At 38.4% G+C, this 13,698-nt stretch overlaps 1 protein-coding gene and 1 long non-coding RNA gene across 2 annotated transcripts in view; both read right to left on the reverse strand.

Moving 5' to 3' along the window:
- Positions 1-2,654, reverse strand: part of LOC140140530 (solute carrier organic anion transporter family member 3A1-like) — a 35,891-nt gene extending 33,237 nt beyond the window's left edge. The window contains exon 1 of the mRNA XM_072162288.1: positions 2,592-2,654. The gene's annotated coding sequence lies outside the window, so the exon portion shown is untranslated. The remainder of the gene's footprint in view (positions 1-2,591) is intronic.
- Positions 2,655-9,556: 6,902 nt separating this feature from the next.
- Positions 9,557-12,118, reverse strand: LOC140141226 (uncharacterized). Its single transcript, XR_011857380.1, has 3 exons — positions 11,954-12,118; positions 10,075-10,216; positions 9,557-9,692 (listed from the first exon to the last, which is right to left on the reverse strand). It is a non-coding gene; the product is annotated as an uncharacterized lncRNA (long non-coding RNA).
- Positions 12,119-13,698: the final 1,580 nt, after the last annotated feature.

Genomic DNA, 13,698 nt, shown 5'->3' on the forward strand with positions numbered 1-13,698 from the left:
TTAGAAAAACCGTACGGAAATGCTTTAATATGCAAATTTTCCTGCTTGCTGCGCTCGCAACATATACCTAGACCATTTAAGGTTTACAAGTTGGGATCCCCAAAATTTGGCATGTGTAAGGGGGGGCAAAGAATTTTGGCGGGCCGAGAGGGGGGGCAAGCGATTTTTGGCAGGCCGGGGGGGGGGGCAAGTGATTTTTGGCGAGCCGTTAGAAAAATTTCCCCCCCCGGGCTCATATGAATTATTGCACAGCCCCTAAACGGGTATTAGCGCTCTGGAATATCAACTTCAGAAAAAATGCATTAGTATACCAACGCAGGGCATTGTAGCTGACTAGCTGCTTTATTTACCGAGTAACGGCCGGCCCTATGTCGGGCCCTATGTTTTAGCGTTTGGGGCCCTGGGGCCCATATTATGTGATATATGGGGCTCATATGTACATATAACAATGTAGTTCTCAGGAGCAATCTGTGTACAAACTCTGAGCCCTAAGCTGCTTTATATGATGAGAAACGGCTGGCCCTTTGTTTTAACATTTGGGGCCCTGGGGCCCATTGTATTTGACTTATGAGGCTCATGTACATATGTTCAAGTATAATTCTCTAGTTCTATCAGTAGACTAAAGCTGGCCATTGCAGCTCCTATATTTACTGAGTAACGGCCGGCCCTATGTTTTAGGGTTTGGGGCCCTGAGGCCCATATTGTGTGATACATGGGACTCATATATACAAATAACAATATAATACTGAAGACCATTTAGTGTACCAAATCTGAAACATGTAGCTACTTTATTTGCTGAGAAACGGCCGGCCCTTTGTTTTAACATTTGGGGCCATGGGCCCATAATATTTGACTTATGAGGCTCATGTACATATGTTGAAATATAATTCTCAAGTGCTATCAGTAGACTCAAGCTGGGCATTGTAGCTGCTTTATTTACTGAGTAATGGCCGGCCCTATGTTTTAGCGTTTGGGGCCCTGGGGCCCATATAATGTGACATATGGGGGTCATATATACATATGACAATGTAATACTGAAGACATATCTGTGTACCAAATCTGAAACCTGTAGCTGCTTTATTTGCTGAGAAACAGCCAGCCCTTTGTTTTAACATTTGGGCCCATGGGGGCCCTAGCCTTGTACATCTGGGACCAAAACGGGCAAAAGGCACATCTACAACTTAGGGCTCATACATATGCCACATATAGCCCTAGTGATCTTGTACTTTTAGAGCTAGGCTTGTAAATCTGTTGCACCATATTTTAACATTTGGGCCCCTGGGGCCCATCATATGGGGCCCTTGTATATTTGTAAATATAGAGTACCCCTAGGGCTATCAGTGTACCAACTCAGGGCCATGAGGCTGTTTTATTTGATGAGAAATGGCACGATTGGTATTTTTACATTTGGGCCCCTGGGGCCCGTGACATTTGACCTATAGGGCCAAAATGGGCAAAAGGCACATCTATGGGGTAGGGCCATTAAGTGTGCCAAATATGAGCCATGGGGCACTTGTAGTTTTGGAGATAGTCCTGTTAATATGAAGCGTGAGAAGAAGGAGGAGAAGGAAAAGGAGAAGACTAAAGAGCATAAGGAGAATATCTATGCCCTGTTGCACAGGCATAGATAACCACAGAATAAGAATATACCCGTCCATGCTTCGCATGCGGGTATAAAAATCTGTAGCCTGCTTTTAAAACAAAACAACCTAAGTCTACCACAGAGAATATTTTCACAGCATCCCAGAATGGGCTATTCCATTTAAAATCCACACTCCTCCTGTGGAAGATTTTGGAAATATCTTACACAGGGGGAGTATGTTTTTCAAATGTAATTTGTCAGAGTTAATCATTTTGAAACTCATACTCCCCCTGTATTATGGTTTTACCTTTATCTTCCACAAATGGAGTGAGTATTTCAAATGGAAGTTACCCAATTGCCTATTCTATTTGAAACTCACACTCCCTCTGTGGAAGACTTTAGCTAAATCTTTCACAGGGGTAGTGTAGATTTCCTGGAATAGCCCAATACACAATGCGCTGTACATGGCACTTACGTAAAATGTGACCTTTTTCAACCAGACCAAACCGTGACATATCTTTTTATACACATGCGCCAGGAAAGGATTATGATGTTTGTTTGTTTTTTCATGTGAAAATAACGCATTTCAAAATCTAATGGATTTGTACATCTATCAGGAACTACCCTTTTGTTATGCTATAATAGCCTTCCGAAATTTACGCGCTGAATGTCGCGTTCTAGACCTAAATGCATCAGTAAACATCAAAAGAGAAGCTAGAGTGATATCCGTGTCAAAAATAACTTTTTCATTTCAAATTTCATAACCATATTTTGTCTTACTTTTACGAGCTCTTAATTTTTGAAAGCTTGTAAGTTGTAATGAGTACCAGTTACCCATAAATACCATCCAAATAAACCTAAGAACCCCAGTGATGTTGCTGCTATAAAGCACTCCTTCGTGTACATGCTCGCAATGGGAACTTGCATGCTTCATCAGGAACCAATTTTACGGTCTTTTGCAAAATCAAGATGCATTGTGGTGATGTGGCGATGATCTTTTTGAACCTACCTAATGCTAAGCTGGCTGTGGAGACACTTAAGTTGAATTGATATACTAAGTACTTGGGGTAGTTACCCAGCTAGCCAAAATACGTTTTTAAAACGTTAAAAAATCGTTTCACTTTGGTTTAAGAAACGTTTCAATATTGCGTTTTAAAAACGTAAATGTGTGGAGTTTTGAATACGTTTCAATAACGTTTGCATGAAACGTTTTGATTACGTTTTTTTTTCACGTTAATATTACGTTTCACTTTTGTTTAAAAACCGTTTCAATATTGCGTTTTTAAAACGTAGTTCTAAATACGTTTCAATAACGTTTGCATGACACGTTTTGAAAACGTTATCAGACCGTTTTCCAAATGCTAATAAACCGCATCACTTTGGTAGTCCAAGTTATCATGGTTATGACGTTAACACTTCGATCTTGTGTAGTATATAAGACATGAAACCATGAAGAAATACATTAACCATGAAAGTAAAAGATGTACACCATGAGATAATGTATAACTCCATGTCCCCAATGTATTCGACATCAAGACATGTTCAGCGTCCCAGTCCAGTCCTGTTGCATCGATTATTCTTGCCGGCAGCTGGCAGCATGATTCGGATAACCAAAATATGAAAGCCAACCTTAGCTAGGATATTAAATGTGATATTAAAATACATTAATGTAAATGTATTCTGCGCTAAAATTATAAAAGTATCCTTACACTTGGAAAAAATCAATTCTACAACTCACTGAACTGAACTGAACATGTGAATTAAAACTAAACCATATTTGGGTAAATTTATTTATTTAATAGATGCGCTATCTATTTTTCTTCCAAGTGTAAGGATACTTTTTGGCGCAGTATATAAACCAACAAGAGACTTGCAATGGGCAACTAGCGTGAATATTATATATGATTATAATCAGAAACAAATGGCACATTTATACCATGTCATGCTATTAAAATTTACAGAATTAAGAAATAAAAGGGCCTCAATTAAAACTGAAAATGAAAACTTACCTAAATGAGTAGACTTAATGCTGTTATACTTTACTCTTGGAGCTGGAACACTTATCATTAAATACAACAAAAATACATGTAGAATTGTATCGCTTTCTCCACACCAGAATCAAATTTGAACAGCTAATATATAGTAGTTGAGCAGTAACCACGTATAGGCTAGTCAAGTATAAGGTCACTGAGATCAAGGATACTAGTACTATAGTACTGTGTAGTAGTCACCATTGCTCGCCATCAGTGCAGACTAAAATCATATGTCAGTAATTCCATTAAAACGCACATGTTTCGCCCAAAACATAGCTGCAACTTGTCTACAAAATCAAAGGCCTATACACGTTTATCTTTTGATCTATAAACATGATTAAAGGCTAGCTAGGCCTATTAAATTCCACCGTAAACAGTCAGCAATTGAGATTCACAGATATATCCGTTGATGCATGGTCAAAACGGTTACAATTTGTTACTAGTATTTCGAAACACACAAACCGCACTAACCGGTGGGTAGTCTTAGTCCCAGCCGGCTTGTGCTCCTTGAGTAACGAGGAGCACAAGCCGTCTGGGACTCGAGACTAACCGCCGGTTCATTATTTTACGAAATCGAGACCGTGCGTTACCATGGTTACATCTTTTGAAAGTTGATTTATAAAATAAAGCAATGTAAATTTACCGGTACTTTTTACTTTAATTTGCTTACGTTTTTATTCATATCTGTCATCATTCATGCAAATAACGTACAGTAGGCCTAAATAAATTACAGAAAAATAAAATGCAAGTCTCTTGTTGATTCGATAGCCTACTTATTATAATAAATATTAAATAATTATTTAATATCCAGCTAATTGGTTATATAGTGGAACCCCAGTCGAATGGAACGATCTATGAACATTGTGATTTTATTTGCTTTTTTCGTGAGTATTTTGTCTACAATGGGTCTACGTTATTAGAACGTTTTTATAACGTTTTGGTCGAACTATTCTGCCATCAGATAACTCGATGTTTATCAAAACGTTTTGGAAACGTGTATTTAACGTTTTAAAAAACCAAAACCAAATAAAAACCAATTCAAAACGTTTTGGAAACGTTTTGTGTTTGCTGGGTAGCCAAACTCCCACTTAGTATAGCTTGTCCACATGAGGATGAGAGGAGAAAAAACCATAAAGTCGCATTGGAACCAACTCGCTTCAGAATAGGCAACAAACCTGTGTAAAAAGTGCAATGAATAGTCAATGACATTTAAATCTGTAGGCAGTAGCGCACAGTGACAACGCCTGGGAAATAATTATATTGCACGGCAGGGAAACTAAATCAATACCCGGGATCGATACACGTGTATATGCTATGCACGATTTGATATTCAGACGATAAATCTTTGGATACCGGGGTAGAATATGATGAATATCTCACGTATTTTTTTCTTTATAAAGAAGCCGATTTTGAATATAATTATGTGCTGAAAGAAGTTAACATGATAGTCGTTAGCCAGCGTATTGACAAACAACCGTGCGTTTTGAAATCAAAAACTGACCAGATTTTTTGTGGCGCAGGACAAAAAATGACAGCTGCCCTCATTTGAAAACACTCGGGTCACGGAACATAACACGGTACTATAATAATAGCGCAGTGTATACAACTGGTGGAGGCAGTCTAAATAAGATGACGTACCACACAGTGTCAACACGCTATATTATAAAAAAAAAATTCATAAAGCTCCATGCTCCGTTGGTGATCAATATTCTGTTGTTGAAACAGATAAAGAAAGTTTACATATGCATTGTGATATACAAGTGTGATCGAATTTTCTATTATACACGCACCTGGATCATAAATGTGTTCCTTTATATAATTGTAATTCTCAAAATTAAATATATCACAATTTTAACTTTCGATTTAAAAATCGTTACGCCAAAAATGCAGTAAAAATGTATCCAGAGCAAACAGTGATGGCCGCTAATTAGTGTATTTAATTTCAAGTTAGTGTATTTGAAACAAAACCTTGGTTTTACCTCAAAACAAATCGAATTTCCTTGTAATAGTAACACCATATGGGATACTAGAGCATGCGCAAATCGTAATAATGTGTAGAATAGAACTTGATGGTATCTCATATGATAGTCGTACTATGCTTAGCCTGAGTCGCTCGGCCTATCTCGAACAAAATCGCCATGCGTAGCTATTGAAAAACGAGAGGATTCGCCGTACTATCACGGCAATTTTTGACACGAAGATATAGGAATGATGACGGTGTGTACCAGGCTCCGACATCTACAGAGGTCAGTCACCAGGCTAGATTATGCGTTTCAAAACTATTACACAGGTCAGAACAAAAATGGCCATGCGTGACTTTTGAAGAACAGATGGATTCGGCCTACAATCATGGCGATTTCTGCCATGAAGACATCGGGGTGATGACACTGCCAGCGTCGCCAAGATTTTGGTGTGAGGGGCAAAGCCAAATTATCGTCCCCATCCCGTCAATGTTTTGTCCCATTTTAAAGAAAAATCTTTTTCTTCCATGCTTTAAGGACACTTAACTCTTTGCCGTCCCCATTTGATCCCTGACCTCCCCCCCCCCCTACACCACTGTATGTATACAGTGTGTAAAGTCACAAGTTTTCAGACATTTCAAGTTCTCATAATATAAATATATATCTCAAAAAACACTGGACCAATACTGGGCTTGTTTTTACCCATTTTATTGCATTTCTCATGTTGATTGGTCAGAAAATTTGGAAGTTGTTGTCGACAGCCGACATCAGAGTGGAACTAATTGATATGGGGAGCAGGGTTTTTACGAGCTCGGTGGTGAAAATTCTCATCACGCGGTGTATTTTTCATCGGCGATGAGATTTGAGTTTCAAACAACAAAGGTTTCCATTTGGCTCAGAATAAAACTATTACTAAAATAAGAATCCTTAGACCTTGCCTTTAAGATGCATTAAAATTTGAATGAGGCTACGTGCATCAAATTTGAGGACAGGTTTTGTATCCTTAATAGTCGATAATTATGTTTTGACCAAACCGAATTTGCGCAAAGCGTCATAAATACAGGTTCAAAATAAGTAATTGTATCCAGTTTGCTTTTAAATTTGGAAAACCTTTGGCCACGTGCCGCTTTTTCTTCTTTCTTTTTGGGGCGCCCGCTACGACGGGCTCCTATATTGGCTTGACTTTGCAAATGGTTTCAAATTTCGGTTTTTCTAGATTTACTTTGCACCTGTTTTGTTTAAAAGTATGTGCTTAGAGTAAATAACACAACTAACTTGGATTTGATTTTGATTGTATTACTGTTTACTAATATGCATTGAATGCAAGTAAAGTAGTTCTATATACAGCGGGAATTAACGCTTGAAATACGAAATTAATTTTAAAAAATGCCTTTTAGGTCTTCTAAAAACGCTTTTCATGAGATGGCGCTATTATGAAACCAATCCTCTTATATATATCCACTGCAATAAATATGCTTTACATTTCCTAATCTTTCTTTGCTTACTATGCTAGTGTTTTTTTATTACAGTTTACAGCATTTTTGTACGTGGAACTTTACTTACCACGGGCGACTTCCGTCAGTCCTTTTTCCTCGCTCGCCCGGAGAATATCCGTTACTTTTGTATCTTTCAGAACACCTTCTGCTACGTCTCTCAGCTCATTTGCTTCTTCCATTTTGTTGGTTTTCATTTTTCGGGGAAAGAAGAACATGGGGATTGTGAAAACCAACAAACAAATTCCATTTATGAGGAAGCCCAACCACCATGCACCTGCGAAAAAAATTGTACGAAATCTATCCATGTAAAAATGACCAGGGATTTGAGAACGGCGCAAGTAGCCCTACTACAGGGCCTTTTTTACACACTATACTCCGAGACACTGATTAAAACACAGTGACAGCTCACAACCTAGTGACCGCTCCCTCCCCCTTCCCCCACCCCGAGAAGAAATCACCTGTCATTTTGACCCCTCAAATTGTTATGCATCAATTTTAAACAAGGAAATGTTACTCATACGCAACTTTACACTAACGGTGTACCGTAGTCAATAATTGCATAATTCGAGGGTTGACAAACAGAAGGCCTTAACTCAAAAAGTGCCTTTTTGAGAAAAATTAGTAAAAATTATATTTTGCATTGAGATGTGACAAAGTATTATTGTGCTATAGATGCAATAGGAAGTTGAATTGAGTTAAGGCTTATGATTTTAAAAATCTGTGGGTATTACATATTATTTTGGTACCAAAATCTCAAAATAGCCAAAAGTGAGTTAAGACCTTCTGTTTGTCAACCCTCGAATTATAATATTGTCACCATGATCGTGCACTTCTGGATAAAAGCAAGTGATTGAGCATAAACCTTCCTTGTGGTGTATAGAACTGTTTTAGAAGGGGTGCCAAAATTCGGAGTTGTTATTAATTACATCAAAGGCCACGTCCCCTTTTTAGGGGTAAATAAAATCAAGTTGCTCCGATCAAGTTGTAAACTCAACCGCTTCCTCAGGGTTGTACGATATTAGCCCAAACAGTTTCAAAGGTCAACAAATTTTTCTACCGGTGTAAAATTTTCAACATGTTCCGATTTCAACGAATACTAAAATTACTTTAAAATTGTCTACATGACATATGATTAATAATTATAGTTTTCCATACACATATCATGATGCTTAGTTTCAGCGGGGTGAGAGGTCAAGGGTTAACCACTTTACAGTTTACCTCTACCTCATATTTTTAAAACTAAACTTTGTGGCTACAGCAAACTCTACTCTTTTCATCCCTGTGTCAGGACAGACATTTTGAGACAGTTCGTTGAACAAGAGTATGTTAAAAATTTAAACTACAGCTAACTACGTAGAAAAGTTTGTCGACCTTTGATCTATTTGGGCTCGTATTGTACAACCAAAGCATCTTAGACACAATACTGATTATTCAGGTTTCTCTGCCAGAAAAAAATATATCAGAACTTGAATTCTCTCCTGAGGTTAGTATCTGTCAATGAGGTGACCAGATCACCAGGATATATAGTTAGTGGCAGTATACACAGTTGGGTCAATGAGTTACATAAAATGACCTTGTGTGGTGTTTATAGTTCCCAGGAAGTAAGGTTTGCAATCTGTGGTTAAATGTTGGTAACTCACTACAAGAGTTATTACCGTCGATTTGGTTGAAAAAGGAGGTGAGACATGATCAATTCTGTTCAGACAGTGAAACCTAACCCCCTACAAATGCGGCATGGCCTATGACGTCATTAGCGTGACAAATTTTCAAGCACCAATTCTAAGATTCCCCTAAGACAAGCCCCAGCGGATGTTTAAAGACATTCCCATAACCCAATGGGGTTTCTGACCTTGCTATGTCTGGCTTTTGTACACAAGCAGCACAGTTGACTATACCTTGCATTAGGATTGTGTGCAAATATCTGGTGTTTTCATCCTTTTATTTAATATTCAAAACATTGAGACTTATGAATAAAATTAATGCAGTGGGACAATATGAATGTTTCCTGTAAGAAAGTCAAATATAAGTTATAAGTCTCAACTATTAGCTCGTTGGCTGCAGTTTTAAAATTACCATTTTCTGTGTGTGGTAATGGGGACTTTGCCTTTAAAATTAGGTTATATTGATCAAATTTCCCAATCATAGTGCATTGTAGGAATGCCTTTAAACCTCCTCTGGACAAGCCCATTGGCCTTTTTTAAGTATGTCGGGAACAAAAGGAGAGGGCGTACTTTGGTTTGGGTATTCTTTTGTATGGTTCTCAGTTGACAAAAGATTACCCAAATCAAAGTACGCCCTCTCCTTTTGTGCCCGCCATATTTCAAAAAGGCTATTACCCAAAAGTGCATGGTCAATATAATTATTGACCCCATATATAAAGGGAAAAGAATAAAAGGTGCCTGCTCGACTATTCTTATTCCGATATCAGTGTCATCAGCGTTGGGTCACATTTTCTTGTTCTCACAAAATTATTACTTGCCTATCCATCTGGTATCGTACTGTGGTATATTTGGAATATCCTCGGGCTTCAGACGATCAAAATCCACAAACAGAGAATTTGTGAAGGAGCTTACCAGAAATCCGACGATACCTCCACCCAGTTGTCCGAAAAACACAACAGCTGCAATTACAAATTTGGTAATAAAGCTGCAAAAACTGTTTTGATGAATCCAAGTGTGTGAAAATATTGGATCCAAAACATAATAATGATCGAATTGGATGCTTTACGTCCAAGTATTGGTCTCGCTATGAGTTTTAAAATATTGGATGGGAAATGTCTTGGATTGTTCCAGTTATAGTTTTGACCAATAATCATATTTTTGCTATAAAGGGTATTTATTTTATTTACGTGTACAATCCTCATTTAGGCAGATTAAGGGTAAATTTGACAAATTGTTTGAATCTTACTAGGAGTTATTTTGAAAGTCAAATTACGCGGATACTTATAACAGTTATACATGAGTGGCCCAGACCTGGAACTTCACCTCAAACTTATACATTACCCGTATAAGAAAGTATTTTGCTTTTGCCCACTGCATCTTCAATGTAAGTAATGGTTAGTGGCATTACGCATCCAGACCCAGCACCGATCAAAATCTGTCCAATGACCACCCATATCACCGAAATAGAAACGTCTCTCTCCCCCTTTGAACAAAAAATAAAGTCATACAGAGTCATAAATGGCCTCTGGCGTTTTGGCTCGGATAACTCCAATCAAACCGGAATTTGCGAAGCGGCATACTGGAAGCGAGGACGATTGTGTAGGATATCTGTTAGTAGCTACACAATTGCCTTCGCTTTCAATTTTCCGCTTCGATAATTCCGTCATGATTGGTGCTGATAGATACTATAGCGAACTATAGTTAGGGTAACAAAAACGATTGGTAAGAAAGTCTACTAGATGGCCTGAATTAGTCAAATCGTCTGTGAAAATAAAAATGGCGAAATTGCGACAAGAACTGTCGATGTCATGTCACCCTTCTGTTGAAACTACAATTTCAGGCATGTCTTCATACGGATTCTGGTCTAATTTTGGCATTTGAGATGGTTCTATGCTTTCTCTAGTGAAGACACTCTGCGGTCATGGTGTGGCCTTATCATTATCCTTCGTGAGGGTGACATAACCTTTATCACTGGGACCACTGTCACACATTGACTGTGTTGTCTTTCCTTTTCGATCTAACAAAGCATATGGTATATCAGATGGTTTTGTTTTACCATACTTTGGTAGTCTTTGTATTGGGTCCAATGGTCTTCTCTACCAGATAATTTAGCACGGGCATAAAACTTCTCTTTCTTCCGAATCTTCTTCTTGAGGCTGTTTGTGAACCATGGCGCACCTTTGTGCCAGTCTAGGTCTTGTGTGGTACATGTTTGTCAATTAAGGACACTTAAGGAGTTCGCAAAAAACTTCCAGGTTTCCTCCACTGTTCTTTCTTGGGAGATCAGTACCAGTGAATTTGTCCGCAATCTCTCTTGCATTTTGTCCCAATTCTTCTTCGTTAACACTCTTCCACAATGACAGGCTTCTTAGGGATATCAACTTTGGTGTTCAAAACAGCAAGGACAGCTTGGTGGTCACCGATTCCTGGGTGTGGTCTGATTGAGTGAAGAAGGGAATGATGACTCGTAAACAGGAGATCCAGGATGTTTTCGGTACCGTTTGCATGTCTTCTGGTGATGAAAAGTGCTTTCTGGGTAAGAAGATGGCCATTTACAATAAGCCAAATCGACATTGGAAGTTTGCAATGCATTGTGGAACAGTTTTTGCAGTTTTGGGACGTGGTTGCCAGTTCTTTTTCCAAGAAGATCGCCAAAATTGATTCACAATTATTGCTACACATAATACTGCCAGTTTTATAAGCGTACTTACAGATACCACAGGGCTATTTCAGTCCCGGATTTCGGTTCACGGCCTCGTGGACGGCTTGTAGACTTTGGCGGAGTTGTGGGTTTAGGCTGATATCTCCAGCAAGTATATAAATTTATCAAGATGAGCAGTGGCAGTCTACCACGAGGGTAGCCCCCCCAAAAAAAAAGGTGGACCTGTAGTATAGTCCACCTCCCGGTTTATTATTTGTGGCGCAGGTTTATGCGCCACAAATAATAAAAGTGTCAATAATGCTCCAGGACTAGTTACTGAAAGAATCCCGGGTGTCTCTCTCTCCCTCTGGTTGAAGGTATACGGGGATGTGCCATTGTTTGGGGTACCTTTTCAGCGATTTTGGCATAGTCGAAGGGTGGAATTTCAGTGAACACCCATGTGCCCAATTGGGCGCATTTGGCAAAAGTGTCCTTAAAAGCGCCCAATTAGGGTAGCAAAAACAGCAAAAAGTAGGTATAGAGAAAGACCCCCCCCCCCCCCCGAAACGAATCGCTTACCTGGCAAAACTCTGACGATTGGTTTTTCATCCTTAAATTTCGATCATCAGCGGAGCAGAGAAATTTACTCAGCAAATCTGATGAAGCATTCTTATCATTGGTCAGAAAATCGTTAGTATCAAATGGCTTGTTCAAGTAGTGGGGTAAGGTACACAAAAGATTTCCTATTACTGCAGCAAAAAATATGGTGGAATAAAACATTGTTATTAATACACATTCATGAACACTTGAGAAAGTTCCTGTAATCTTATTGGTTCTCATCTGTGTGATATGACATGATATATCACGGTTCAGCAATAACCATTATTATGTTTTGATGAATCCAAGTGTGTGAAAATATTGGATCCAAAACATAATTAATAATGATATAATTGGATGCTTTACGCCCAATATTAAAAGGAGGACCTTGCACAGATGATAATTCCCAAAGACTAAAGTGGAATAGTGTGGAACAAGACCTGTTTCTTCTTAAAGAAAGTGCGTGAAAAGTAAAAAGCAGCACCGTTTTGTAAATTATCATCTGTTCAACGATTCTCACAGATTTCTTGTGCTGGGTGCCAATTATTGGGCTGTGAATGTGGTCCAGGAAGCTGCTCCATATCAGTGCATTTTGCTGTTGTGTCAGTTGGACAGCTGCTTGGTTACAGACATGTGTTTAGAGTAGAGTATTGAGGCAATCCTCTGTGTAATTTTTGGTTACTTTTGATGGACAGGATTGTAAGATATGACCGTTTCTGTGCATATCATAGAGGGGAGGATGGGGAAGAAAATTACATTCACACGTTGAAAGTGTACCATCATTTTTTTACTCTTCCATTTACCATTTACACAGGGCAAATATTGACGATGACCCTATCCACCCCCTTTAATGCACATACCACTTAATGTACCAGCTCCAGCAATCCATCGAGGTCGGTGGGATTTGTAGCCAAAATAAGAACCAACAACGATCACACATATTAATGCCAGATCATTCACGATCGCCAAGACTCCTGATTCCAAACTCGACAACTTGAACTGTCGTTCAATGGTGGGTAAGGAAGCATTTAAGTACGTTTCCCCGCCGAGAAACAAATAGATAAGGCTGATGTTCAACACGAACAGCTGAAAAAGGGAAAGAGAGAGAAAGAGATCTTAATATGAATTTCGTTTTTGTAGATTTGAATGGCGCTTTCAACTCATAAGGTTATTTGCGCCAGTACTCACTCCTTTGTCAAATTGCACCTGTATAATTATCTTAATTCAGTCATAAAACATTATATGGTCGAATCCAACGAAAAGTGTACACGGCATGTTCAGGGCCATAACTTAAAAGTATTAATCAATTGGCATTCGTTTTTGTATTGTGTTTATTTGCCTTGATCATACGCTTCGCGCCATATATAATAAGACCCCCTTCTGTGAGAAACTTAGACACAGAGACCCCAAAGCATGCTATTTTTACCCATTTTTTCAAAATATTTCTTTAAGTATTTTTAAAAACATATAAATCAGTTATGAAAAGAAGTCATTGGATTGAATCTAAATTGATTTCCTGAAAGGTGTGTATTCAAAGATTGCCTGTTCAATTTTTCACATATTTGTACATAATTATGAATTTTTTGTGATAATTTTTTGAGTGGTATTTTTTACATTACCTACGAATACAATTTTCATAGCACTAGATATATCTTTAAAAATGGAAATCACTAATAAATGCGCAATTGATACAAGCTTTGATATGTCCAATACTGAAATGCATTGCA

Source organism: Amphiura filiformis, chromosome 19 (genome assembly GCF_039555335.1).
Source record: "Amphiura filiformis chromosome 19, Afil_fr2py, whole genome shotgun sequence".
Classification (NCBI taxonomy): Eukaryota; Metazoa; Echinodermata; class Ophiuroidea; order Amphilepidida; family Amphiuridae; genus Amphiura; species Amphiura filiformis.